The 13,685-nt window shown below is 32.1% G+C and overlaps 1 pseudogene; it reads left to right on the top strand.

Annotated features, from left to right (window-relative positions):
• Positions 1 to 10,200: 10,200 nt before the first annotated feature.
• Positions 10,201 to 11,543, top strand: LOC147073789 (uncharacterized; annotated as a pseudogene).
• Positions 11,544 to 13,685: the final 2,142 nt, after the last annotated feature.

Below are 13,685 nucleotides of genomic sequence, written 5' to 3'. Positions count from 1 at the left end.
TTATAAATGTATACTGAATGCTTTTTCGGTTGCACGTATGTTTTTTAGGTCTTAGACCAGTCTATGTAATATCTCGTAATCACTTACGCGTGTGAAATGTGGATCCTCAGTGGAAGCAAGGTTCATAATTTTAGCGTAACATAGTATTATTCAATTTAACAGAATTCGTTAAAATCATTAAATATAAATAGACAGAACATATTAGTCGATTAGACGATATGTTTTTATTTTGCCAAAATAAATACACAACAATGCATAGAACATGACTAAATTAAATCATCTTGGAGAAACCTTTATCCAGGAGTTTATTAGTCTATGTTATTAATGATAAGACATTTGGTATATGTTTATTGCAAATACAAAAAATATTAACTAACCGGATTTATTATATTAATACTGTTCGCAACAATACATTGAGAGGTTTAAAATAAAACCTTGAACAGGGCACATAAAATGTTAGTTACGGCACTGCTGAGACAGTTATTAGATTATAAAGATGCTTTAACATTGTAATATCCGAAAAGATCCGGGAAGTACGCAAGACAAACTCCAACATCCACGGGAGCCTTGTTTCAAAATGGAAACAATATGACTACTAAACGTCGGTCTACTCTTAAAGATAATTCGAAGATCCTTTAAAGACAATATTCGTAAGAGAAGTCAGCCATCCACTGAATTATATATGAAAGAACAAATTTAAATAAATTAAATAAAATCTCGTTAATTATATTTTATCCATTCGCATTTAGCCTGCTCCGTTATAATGCATTGAATGTGTAAAATTTATCGACTATAAAATCCAAGATACGAGTAACAAATTTAAAAAGTTTCAACTCATCAGAGAAAAACAAAAAATATTATTTGTATTAATTTTCTAGTAGCAGGTAGTGGTATACGGTGACTTCTGTTGGTAAGGGTGTATATTATCTACGTAGGGTATATTATTCTAAACATATCGCTGTAGGTAATTTAGGGTCTAGGACGATTCGGCGCCGGGACAACTGGGTGGTACGCAATCGAATGAAATTCGAAAATAAATTGATGTTAGTAAATTAATACTCGGTGAGAATTTAAATACGCACACGTAAATAATGATTGAATTAAGTACCAACGATAAAAGAGTTCTTTTATTTTTATATAAAGCGTCAGGCATACTAATTCTCAATCTGAATGATTTAAAACTACTAATTAGTAAATAGAAACTGATTAAAACTCATCGTCTACTTTATGTATCAAATTGTAAGGAACTTCTTATTTCATTCTACAGTGCTGCGTCTAGTTGTTCCAGTGCCGTAATTTAAGTATTTGACATGAATAATACCCAATATTATAATATATAACCAGTAGAAAAAATATACTTAAATATAATTTACCGATGAAATGTGCAATATATACATAATCATACTATGTACATATTTAATGATTTATAGAATATTTATAGGCAGCGGCATGATGCATAATATTATTACAATAATATTAAATCATACCAAGATCTAAAAGTGTCCATTTTCAAAATTAGTGTGTTTATTTTTTTAATAATATCGATTTAGATTTAACAGAACGAAACACTCGACTATCATTCAACGGTGTTAATTTCAGTGACGCTCTGATCATGTGCTGTTAATATAATGTAATATAGCAACTTAACGGAAAATTTGTGAATTTTATATGCCTTCAAACATCTTTGTCAGTGGATGCTATGGGTATGAATGTTTTTCGCTGGCGGCGCTAATGTCTCGCACTGTCTCAGCAATGAAAGCTTATTATATTGATATGTTTATTGAAATATTTTGATTGAAGATTATAATTGTGTTGCATTTAGAAAATTTGCAGCGTCATATTGCAAACGTGAAGATCTCTTTACATAGATTGTTCGACAGTTTTGTATTAGCTTTTGTTACTTACTACAATTTTTAATTTTACCTCTATGTGCTCCTGTCTCCCATGGATACTCTTAACCTAAAGTCATGTAACTTCAGTCAAAAAACAATTAATTTGATCGTAGTCTTGAGTAACTGCTCCTAAGACATTCCTAGTCATAAAAAATGATGCTTCACATACAACGTAGGATCTTGTGATACGTCCGATCAAGACCGGATGTGATGCGAGGTGGGTGTGGTTTGGTGGCGCCATTAACTTCAGTATAATTTATTTATTTACATTACATTATATTTGTTAACATAAGTTAATGAAAGTTATTAAACTCAATAGTAAATTTGTAGGTGTTATACTGCTGTATATATTATTTAAAAATTCGTCTTTTAACTTTTTTTTTTCTTATGACCATTTCCGATCCTAATAGGATCGTAATATGGGCTTCTACAGAGTTGAGGTTTCTATTAACAGATTTTTGCCACTTATCTTGCTACCTGCACTTGCCACTTGCTCAACCTATTGGATCCATACTCTGACTCCAAACACAAATTGAAAAATAATATGTGTATTTGCGAGACCCAGGATTCAAACCTGATACCCACAACACCACGACAGATATTTGATAAAATGCAAAAAAAATATATGTTTGTATAACTTTTTCTTCTTCTTCTTCCACCCTGTCTCGACCCAGCATTGAAGCATAGGGCAAGCACAAGTTTGCTCCACTTCCTTCGATCTATTGCCAACTCTTGCGCCTTCCGCCATTCCATAAATTAAAAAAAATACATCATTAGAATGCATGGATTTATTTATAAAATAAAAATTATATTGTTAATTTTGCTATCGTTGGAGACCTCAAAATCATTCAGTGTGTCGGGTCTTTGTGCCACTGTTTATAGGGATGCTCGACTACAGAATCTATAAACCGCATACCACTAGTAGGAAGGTAGTTTTTTATTCTGCAAATTGTATAATCATTATGATATTTGAACATTGTTTAGTATGGGGTCACAATAAAACATCCAAGTTTTTGAGCTGCCATCTTGAAAAAATGATGCACACGATAAACATATAGATAGCGAGTCTTTTTAATGGAATATAATGGACGCATAACCACTCATATATATACAACGTCCAAATAACTGGAGAAAAATACGAGAAAAGAGAAAAAAAAAGACCCTAAAAGAATAAAAACATTATGGCCTAATCTCAGATACTGGTATAACTTCAGTACTCTTACGGTATAAAATCACAAACACAGATGAAAAAGATGGCCAAAATCATTGCTGATGTCCTATAACGGATATTATGACATAGAAAAAAGATATATATAATATATTATATATTAGATAGTATGTTGTGCTTATAATAATATATACTGATCAAATTTTCTGTCATCTTTAAATGACGGCCATTATCAAGATGGGCAGTATCAAGAGGGCGTTACTTCACTAATCCTGGCAGTGGCATGTTAATACCTTTAATTACCTTCGAATATTCCATCCTAAAGCGTTTTATTGCTGGTGTTTAACAAGCCATCTCTGGTTGTGACGTATTGTAAATTCCTGCTTAACCTCAATATTATTATTTACATTGAATTTGCCCATAACAACTCACTCTGATCCCTTTGATCGAACAAGAGGTAAAATACTGTATTAATAGATTATGTCAGGGAATGTAACATAATATGATAATAATATACATGTTAGACGAATTAAATTATATTACCTTGTTTGTTAGATTATAATATTAGGTACGCCTTCTTATACTTCAATTCTCCACGATACTATTAAGATGTGAAAATATTATTTCCTGCAATATCGAAATAAAATTGTACATAAATATTTCAAATAATTATTCACTTATTAATTTTCATATATCTCCTATATATTATTATCCTAAGAGATTTTGGAAAACGCACCATATTTTTTATTTAAATACCATTTTGTTGATTATTAAAGGAATTCACTTCAATTTTTGGAGTCCCGAATCTACTTCCATTTGAATCCGGCACAATCTCATAAAACTCGACACAATATAGAGTTTTATATCCGTACATTTTCGCTACTTTACTGTTCATCTACTGCAAATTGATTGTATTGTCGCTTAATACTTTATTTTTAATCGAAATTTCACAAATCTGAATCAATATTCCACAAAACTATTCAAATCTGTAAGCAGCACATTGGCGTACCACAAGAAATAAATGCATATTTTCTCACTAATTACTACAAAATTATAATCTAAAACCATGTCACTGCTTTTTATCTGTCAAACTAATAGACTAATGATTGTCATTTGTTTTCTTTTGCTTATTTAGTTGACGTGTCAGAATATTTTCAAATTTAGAATTTGTGAAAATCCTAGAAAACATCGAACAGTAATGTGACATTTCAAATAGCATAGACATTTATTGCAATATTATATGTGTATTCATTGCCAATAGTAATAATAAAGAATTTTAATACTACTATCAATGAATAATAATTTCAGACACCTTGATTATCATGATATATTATGTAATAGTATTTTTTTTACATTTAGGTAGGTAGGTAAATGAACTTCTTATTAATATTTTCAAAATGACATTATGTATCATTTATTCTTTATTACCCGTAACATCGCTTATATCTTATCGGTTATTGGCAAATAATATTCTAATTGTAGTCAATTATTACTATTTTACATCATAATTAGGTAGGTACTATAAGTAAGTAGCTACTACTTTTCCATTTTTGTACGTTAAAAAAATAATATTTTTATGTCCTCACCCAGATAATTTGTTAAATAATAAATTAAGCATGTTGGAATTTATTCAGTAGTATTATTAAGAATCTACTTATTTAAAAATAAAATACCATTTTTGCTCCGAAGCAAAGCATATGGACACACCCCTTCAGGGTGGTAATTACGAGTATGTATCTTAAAAGACATGAAAAATAGATTTTACATTTTTTCAATATAATGGGATCTTCCCCCATTGGATAAATAAAACGTATTGTAACGCAATAATCTAAAATCTAAAAAACTCAAAAATTAGACTATCCGGCTGCGGCGATGGGTGGAGGTAGGGTGGATCCACCATAGATAGTACAGACTAAGCTTTGTCAGTTAGGCGTATTTGTTTACATTGAAATAAGACTACAATTTACAGATGGTGTTGGTTAGTTTTTAAAATTCAATTAAACCCTGGGAAAACCAAGTCATAATACGCATCTGTCTATAAAAATATTAAAAATTATGCCATTAAATCATACATCATTTTGGATATTTAACTCATTCACCACGGAGTATTTAATTACTATTTAATTACCACATTTAAATAACATGATAATTATATCTAATGCGGACACAATAGATGTGCTGAAAGGATTTTAATAGATAGAATAATATTTTAAACTACTATTGATTGGTTTAGGCAGGGTTTAATAAATTATAAAAAAACTAACCAACAACATGTGGAATTATTCCATAGATAACATAATTGAATTCCAAATTAGATTTTTTTAAATACTTCTTTGTGGTTGTTCACGCACTCTATTTTTATTGAATAATTAATTACCTATGCTATTAACTTTCATAGATTAATATAGTCATATTAAACTATCAAAGTTGCCATTGCAAACAATGAAAGAAATTAATACGAATTGTTACAGTAATCAAAATTTGTGATATAGTATAATATCTACCAATTTTATCGTCCTTATCATCATCAATCTGGACCTTTCCACTGCTGGATGAAGGCCTCCTCAGCCTTACCTCCTCAACCTTATTCTACTCCGTACTTACACATGAATTGTGATATTTATCAAAATCAGTGATATTATATTATCTACCTATCTATATAATATAATGCGTTATTGTCACGAGCCTCAATAAATCCACTGCTAGATGAAGGCCTCTCTACGTTGATTGTATTTTTGACAGTCTTGAATTTCTATATTTATTAAAAATTCTAATGTTATTTATCTATATATTCATATCGTCATCATCATCATCAATCAACTGCTGGATGAAGGGTTCCGTAACGTGAATCTACTACGGTTGAACAAATTTGTGATATTATAACCATTTCTATAATCCTTATCATCATCGACCTGAGCCAATCCACTGCTGGATAAAAGCCTCCCTAGCCTGATTCTACTCCTTTCTGTCATTTGAATTGCTGTATTTATTAAAATCGGTGATATTATATTTATATACATATTCATATCATCATCATCAACCAGGATCAATCCACTACTGGATGAAAGGTTCCGCAACCTGATTCTACTACTATCGGTTTAACGAATTTCTGATATTATACCTATTTCTGTCGTCCTTATCATCATCGAACTGAACCTATCTACTGCTGGATAAAGGCCTCCCTAGCGTGATTTTACTCCTTTCTGTCATTTAAATTGCTGTATTTATCAAAATCGGTGATATTAAATTATATTTATTTATATTGCCTATGAGTCTGAATCAATCCACTGGTGGATGAAGGCCTCTTTAAGTTGTTTGCATTTCTGTCGGTCATATGAATTGCTATATTTATCAAAATTGCTGATATTATATTTACCCATTCATAATATCGTCATTATCATCATCAACCAAGATCAAACCACTGCTGGATGAAGGTTATCCTAACATAATTCTACTCTTCTTGACCATGTAAACTGCTATTTTTTTTTATTTGTTACTTAATATACCTACCCATTTATATCGTCATCAACCTGTATCAATCGACTGCTGGATGAAGGCCTCTTTAAGCTGATTCCATATCTTTAGGTCTTATAAACCCCTATTCTTATCAGAATTGACTGACATTATTGAACAGACTCAGATATCGTCACCGTTCAGGCAAAAGTCACCAACCCTAAAAACATAGTTTTGAGATATCGCAATTTGAAAGTTTGAAAATGCAGGAAAAATCAGATTTTAATGTTTTTAAGGTTTTATCTACATTAAATTATTTTCTCATGTCTTCTTAATATTTTCTTTAAGGTACTTTTACTTTTTGATGCTAATTAAAACATCTGGAAGGTTTTAAAGGAGGCAAGGTAGCTCAAATTATGGTTTGGTGACTTTTGCTTGTTAATAATCTGAACAATGTTAGCCAAAAGAAGCATCAGTAAAACTCACCATCCATAGTATAGTGACTTTTGCTTGTATATTTATAACGAAGGATTTTTTTTTATAGAGTCAATAATGTCTATTCACCTATAATGACTTTTGCTTGTTAAGATTTTATCGAAAGTCATTTAGTGAAAAACAAATAATTCGGATTTAAGCAAAATTTTACTAACTAATGTACCGAGGTGAGTTTTGCATCTTAAAGAACATAATTTTACGCTTCGGGTGACATACTCAACTCAAAACTGCCATTTTCAGGGTTGGTGACTTTTGCCTGAACGGTGACGATATAATAATATGTATTGCTTTATTATTTATCAACTATCAGTCTCGATATGAATGTTCCGCACCGGCAAACTATATTGTTTAAGGTTAATTTTTAAATCAAAATATGATTTTAAAATATTTTTCTACGGCTACAAGCATTTATTTTTTATAGACAATGAAAAAAAGTGTTTAAATTTATTTTTTATGCTGCTAACCTTTTTCAATTATGTAAATGGGACCCGAAAGAGATTAATATTTGCGTTATATTGGATCGCTATTTATGATAATCACAATTGAGATGTATAATTAATTATCATATTTAAATGCACATAGCTAAACATATATTGTATTAAAATTAAAATGCCAGTGGTAGCAATCGGCGATTGCCAGCTGTTCTGCTAGGCATAGCAGCCTGAAATGGTGTCAGACGATATTGTGAAGGCCAGACTCCAGAATAGACTACGCATATGACTCCAAATTTGTATTGGCAGTGACGACATGCAAATCATAAAACTGACAAATCGGTTAAATGTTTAACTGTTTGACGTGGATAAAAATCCACCCCGAAGGGAAAACAATGGCGCCGTCTATACATACTTTACAATTATATTAAAATCCAACACCAAGTCATTATGACGAAAAGCTGTCTGCAAGGCCTAGCGAGACAGACTGGCGAGAGCCAGCTGGCTCTGCTAGTAGTATATTATTACAATAATGTTTTTTTGCGTGTCACACATCACAAAATCACAAAATACATTATTTATTTAGGGTACCAGGTACATTATGGGTATAGATTATAGAAGGACGTAAGGTAGATGGTTTGTGAAATACAAAATTATCATGATGCAATCAATCCACTTTTCGAATATTCACGTCATTCTTATAATAGTAATATACAATGGAAAAAATATTTGGCACTCATAAAACCACTGCAGGTAGGTATATATTGGTATAATATTTTATAATCAAATTAATAATGAAAATAGTTTTTATTATTATTTAAAAATTATCTTGGTTATGACTATGCCTTCTAAAATTTTCACATTTTTAATACTAAGCTTAAAATATATTACATACATATTTAAAAATAGAATTTTCACCTATTTATTACTAAGCTGAAAATAATGTCGACATTACAAATTTAAAAAAAATGTATTAGGCCCTCATGAACCCCTGCAGGTAGATTGATTATGAAAAATGGTAATTCCTTCTACAATTTTCACCTATTTATTACTAAGCTTAAAATAATATCGATATTTCAAATTAAAATAAAATGTATTAGGCTCTCATAGAACCCTGCAGGTAGATTGTTTTTGAAAAAATGTCACTGTCTTCTAGAATTTTTACTTAGCTTAAAATAATATTTAAATCGTATATTTTGAAAAAAAATGTATTAGGCTGTCATCAGACCCTGCAGGTAGATTGTGTATGAAAAATGACAATGCCTTCTACAATTTTCACCTATTTATTACTACGCTTAAAATAATATTCATATCGCATATTTTGAAAAAATGTATCAGGCTCGCATAGAACCCTGCAGGTAGATTGTTTTAAAAAAATGGCAATGTCTTCTAGACTTTTCACCTAGCTTAAAATAATATTCAAATCGCATATTTTGAAATAAAAATGTATTAGGCTGTCATCAGACCCTGCAGGTAGATTGTGTATGAAAAAATGACAATGCCTTCTACAATTTTCACCTATTTATTACTACGCTTAAAATAATATTCATATCGCATATTTTGAAAAAAATGTATCAGGCTCGCATAGAACCCTGCTGGTAGATTGTTTTAAAAAAATGGCAATGTCTTCTAGAATTTTCACCTAGCTTACAATAATATTCATATCGCATATTTAAAAAAAAAAGTATTAGGCTCGCATAAGATCCTGCAGGCAGATTGTTTATGAAGAAATGACAATGCCTTTTACAATTTTCACCTATTATTACTACGCTAAAAATTATATTGATATTCCATATTTACAAAAAAATGTATTAGGCTCAAATAATATAAAGCTCATAGATAAGGTAGATTGTTTGTGAAAAAATATAAAATTATCATAATGTTCTATTTTTCAAATATTCACTACATTCTTATCGATGCACTGGAAAAAATGTATTAGGCACTCATAAACTGATGTAGGTATATTGCTTTATAATCGATTAAAGACAATTCGTTTTTGATTATTGTTTAATAGTTACCATGGCAATTTCTTTTAGAATTTTCGCATTCTTACTAAATTTAAATAATGAATAATGATATTTTCATACTAGGCGAATGTATAAGATTCTTATAAAATCCCTGTAGCGTTTAGGTAGTAGATGATGGTTTATGAAATACAAAAGTAGGTGTCATGTTGCTATTTACTTTAGTCTACATTCTTATAAAAGCACTGGAAAATGTCTAGGCACTCATACAACCTATGCAGGTGATTATATTATTTTTTAAGCTTGTTTTTGAAGTTATACTTCTATTGGCGCGTTTAGGAAAACAGATCAGAGTGTATTTTTTGCGTGTGGCCAGCCGCAATGTAAAGCCTCAATTACATTGAGCTTCTTTACGAGCTGTTTATTGGCGAGCTTATAATCTGCCTGTAAATTTGCCCAGTGTAATCATCGAACTAACTAATAAGCAGGTTGTAAACACTCTACCGAGAAAAATTGAAAGCCGGTCAACTTTATAGGCTACACGCCGGCTTGTGGGCCTACTGCGTCTGCGCTGTAGAGCGATGGTGGCGGAAAAAACGAACTACTCATTTTGAAATTTACCGTTTTGACGTTTAATGGAAACATTGTTCGGCAAGCATTTTTGCTAATTTTAAATAACTACAAGCAGTTGAATACAATACATTACATACAGTATTATATAATTATTATATACAATCAGTGGTACCTTTTCAAAATGTCGACGGAAGTAATTCGCGCGGGAGTCATTATTTTAGCTCATGCTATTAAAAAGAAAATTAGAAAGGAAAGAAAAGCAGAAATTGAGGCACAGAAGATTGTGGGTAAAATCATGGATAGAAAGACGTGAGAAATATGGTGCATCGAGCAATTTACTGAAAGAGTTGAAAGACGAAGATCATGTGGCTTATCGAAATATTTTGAGATTAAACTGTACTCATTTTGATAATTTACTGCAAATGGTAGATGGAATTCTCAAAAACAAGATACGAAAATGAGGATGGCAATCCCAGCAGTCATAAAACTGGAAGTTGCACTACGTTATTTAGCAACTGGTGATTCATTCAAGTCTCTGGAATACCTGTTTCGAATTCCGGAACCAACAATATCGAAGTTTTTGCCCGAAGTGCTTACGGCGATTTCTCGCGCCCTTCAATCATTTATTGAGGTGAGTGAAAATTAATTTACTACGAATAATTATTAACAACAGTTTTTCTTGTAAGAATATATTTCATGAAAGTATAGTTACAATATATAATATTGCTGCATATTTGCCCCAAATGTATTAAACATAGCCTGTCTTAAAACGTCATTATCCTCGTTTAAAGAGACAGAATGTGAAGCAAGTGAATGGTTAGAAGATGGTGAAAATGCACTATCGACAACTTGTTGTGGGCTTAAATAAACGACATGCTCCAAAGAGGATAGCTTAGAACGAATGATAGAGTTTTGAAGTTCCTGCTGTAGTAAGATGGCTTGTCACTGTGGTAGCTGACGAAGCTCAGATGCAACAAACTTTCCGAAAATGTCAAACGGTTTCTCTTCAGATGCATTCTGTGCAATTTGGTCCAATTGGTGAATCGCTTCTGATATTTCAGAAGGATATTTTTCGGATGCTGGTCGTTTTTTAACCGTTTTCATTGGCGTCGCTGGTGGTCTCATTTTTGCAGGCGACTTGATCTTGCAGCATTTTTCTGGGCAGTTGTTGTCGTTGTCGGACTCAACAGATTTCCTACAGCTTTCACTGCCCACATCTGGCACTGTTTTTTGGCTGTTTTGTGACAGATCCTAGAAGTAATACAAATCTGTTACTGATTTCAATTTATTTAAAATATTAATTTAATTTAATTTAATTTATTACTTTTATTGTTTACAGGTACCTAAAACAGTTGATGAATGGAAAGAAATCGAAAAGAAATTCTTCCAGCGTTGGAATTTTCCTAAATGTTTTGGAGCCATCGACGGGAAACACGTAACCATTAAAAGACCTCCCTGTTCCAGTTCAGCCTACTTCAATTACAAAAAAACCTATAGTATCATATTATTTGCTATGGTTGATGCCGATTACTGCTTTACTTACGAGGGTGGGTCAATAGTTCCTTAGAAAAAAACATTAAAACAGTTTTTATTTTTGTATTTTTTTTTTATTTCTCAACATAATCTCCTTGGAGCTCAATACACTTGGTTAGACGTTTCTCAATTTTTTTTAAACCGTCAGAAAAATAAGTTTTCGGAAGGTCCTCAAAATAAGCATTTGTCCGATCGATGACTTCTTCATTTGAAAAAAAACGTTGTCCACTTAGCCATTTTTTTAAGTTTGGGAAAAGGAAAAAGTCACTGGGAGCTAAATCTGGCGAATACGGTGGGTGGTCGACCAATTCAAACTTCAATTCTTCAATTTTAGCCATTGCTCGTAAACATGTGTGAACACGGGCATTGTCCTGATGAAAGAGGATTTTTTCCTGTTTAAATGAGGCCGTTTTTCTTCAATTTTGTTTTTTAGCTGGGCCAATAAAGATGCATAATAATCCCCTGTTATTGTTTTTCCTTTTTCCAAATAGTCAACGAAAATAATTCCACGTGCATCCCAAAATACAGTAGCCATAACCTTATCAGCTGATTTTACGGTTTTCGCCTTCTTTGGACATGGTTCGCCTTTTGCAATCCACTGCTTTGACTGTTCTTTCGTCTCGGGAGTATAGTGGTGTATCCATGTTTCATCTACAGTCACAAAGCGACGAAAAAATTTATCCGGATTGCGTTGCATGAGCGACAACAGGGCTTTAGAGGCCACCACCTTATTGCGTTTATTGTCGACTGTGAGCAAACGCGGCACCCATCTTGCAGAAATTTTTTTCATGCCCAATTTGTCATGTAAAATAGAAATGACGCTACCTTTTGAGATCCCTGTAACCTCAATTATCTCATTCAACTTTAATCTTCGGTCACTTAACACCATATCGTGGATTTTATTGATCATTTCTGGTGTAGTCACCTCTACAGGACGTCCTGAGCGTGGTTCATCCTTTGTTGATGTACGACCACGTTTAAATTCATTTAACCAGTTATAAATAGTTGCAAGTGAAGGAGCAGATATGCCGTGAACTAAATCCAACTCATTTTTTATTTCCTTTGCTGTTAACCCTTTTATATTAAAATGTTTAATAACAGCTCTAAACTCAATTTTCTCCATTTTCCATTTTTCCATTTTCCACAAGCAATTTTTTTTTTAAATGTACGAGAAACACACAACAACCCGACCAATCTGATTGAAACTTCGCAGCATACTGAATCGGTAGTGCCACTGCATGAAAACAAACCGCTTACAGTACTAGTCGCGCCACCTGTCGGCTTTTCTAAGGACTTATTGACCCACCCTCGTACATCGACGTAGGTGGAAATGGCCGAGCAAGTGACAGTGCAATATTCAGAGATAGCACTCTGAATATTGCAATGGAAAGCCATACTCTCGGGATGCCTGAATACGGGGTAATTATTGGAGATTATGCTTACCCTTTAAGAGAAAATCTGCTGAAACCATACAGTAGAACTGGTCTCAGTGATGTTGAAAAGATATTCAATTATCGTCTTTCCCGTGCCAGACGGGTCGTAGAGAATGCTTTTGGCATACTTGCATGGCAATTTAGAATATTTTTAAGACCGATTGAGCTGAAACCGGAAATCATTGATAAAGTTATTTGGGCTGCTTGCAGTCTTCATAACTGGTTACGAAAGATTGCTCTAGCCAACTACTTTCCACAACAAGCAGTGGATAGAGAGGATTTAAACACTGGAAATATAACACCTGGGCTCTGGAGGGAAAGTGCCAATATTTTGCAGCCTATTAATAATCTAGGCAGCAATAATTACAGACGTGCTGCTGAGGAAGTCAGACGAACATATGCTACATACTTCACAGAAGAACATCCTCTGCCTTGGCAATGGGAGAAAGTTGGACTCTGATTAATAATGCATTTATAATGATCTGTAAATAAATAGACATTAAAATAAATAATATTTTACTCACCAAATTTGATTTGCTGTTTCTTGTAATATAATAATTTCATATATTAATTCAGAAATAATAATTTTAATTAGATACTAAAACAAAACTATAGTTTTCCTGAAAACATACGTAGAATAAGTTTTCTGTTTTGGACAATAAAATATGACAAATATACAAAAAATACTTTTTATTTTTTTACAGTCTAATATTATACTTACGTAATTGTGGTTTATGTTTATA

The sequence above is a fragment of the Rhyacophila brunnea genome, unplaced genomic scaffold (assembly GCF_057557595.1).
Source record: "Rhyacophila brunnea isolate RB1 unplaced genomic scaffold, BYU_Rbru_1.0 scaffold_17, whole genome shotgun sequence".
Lineage (NCBI taxonomy): Eukaryota > Metazoa > Arthropoda > Insecta > Trichoptera > Rhyacophilidae > Rhyacophila > Rhyacophila brunnea.
The sequence above is the reverse complement of the archived record's forward strand: the minus strand, read 5'-3'. Positions and strand labels throughout refer to the sequence as shown.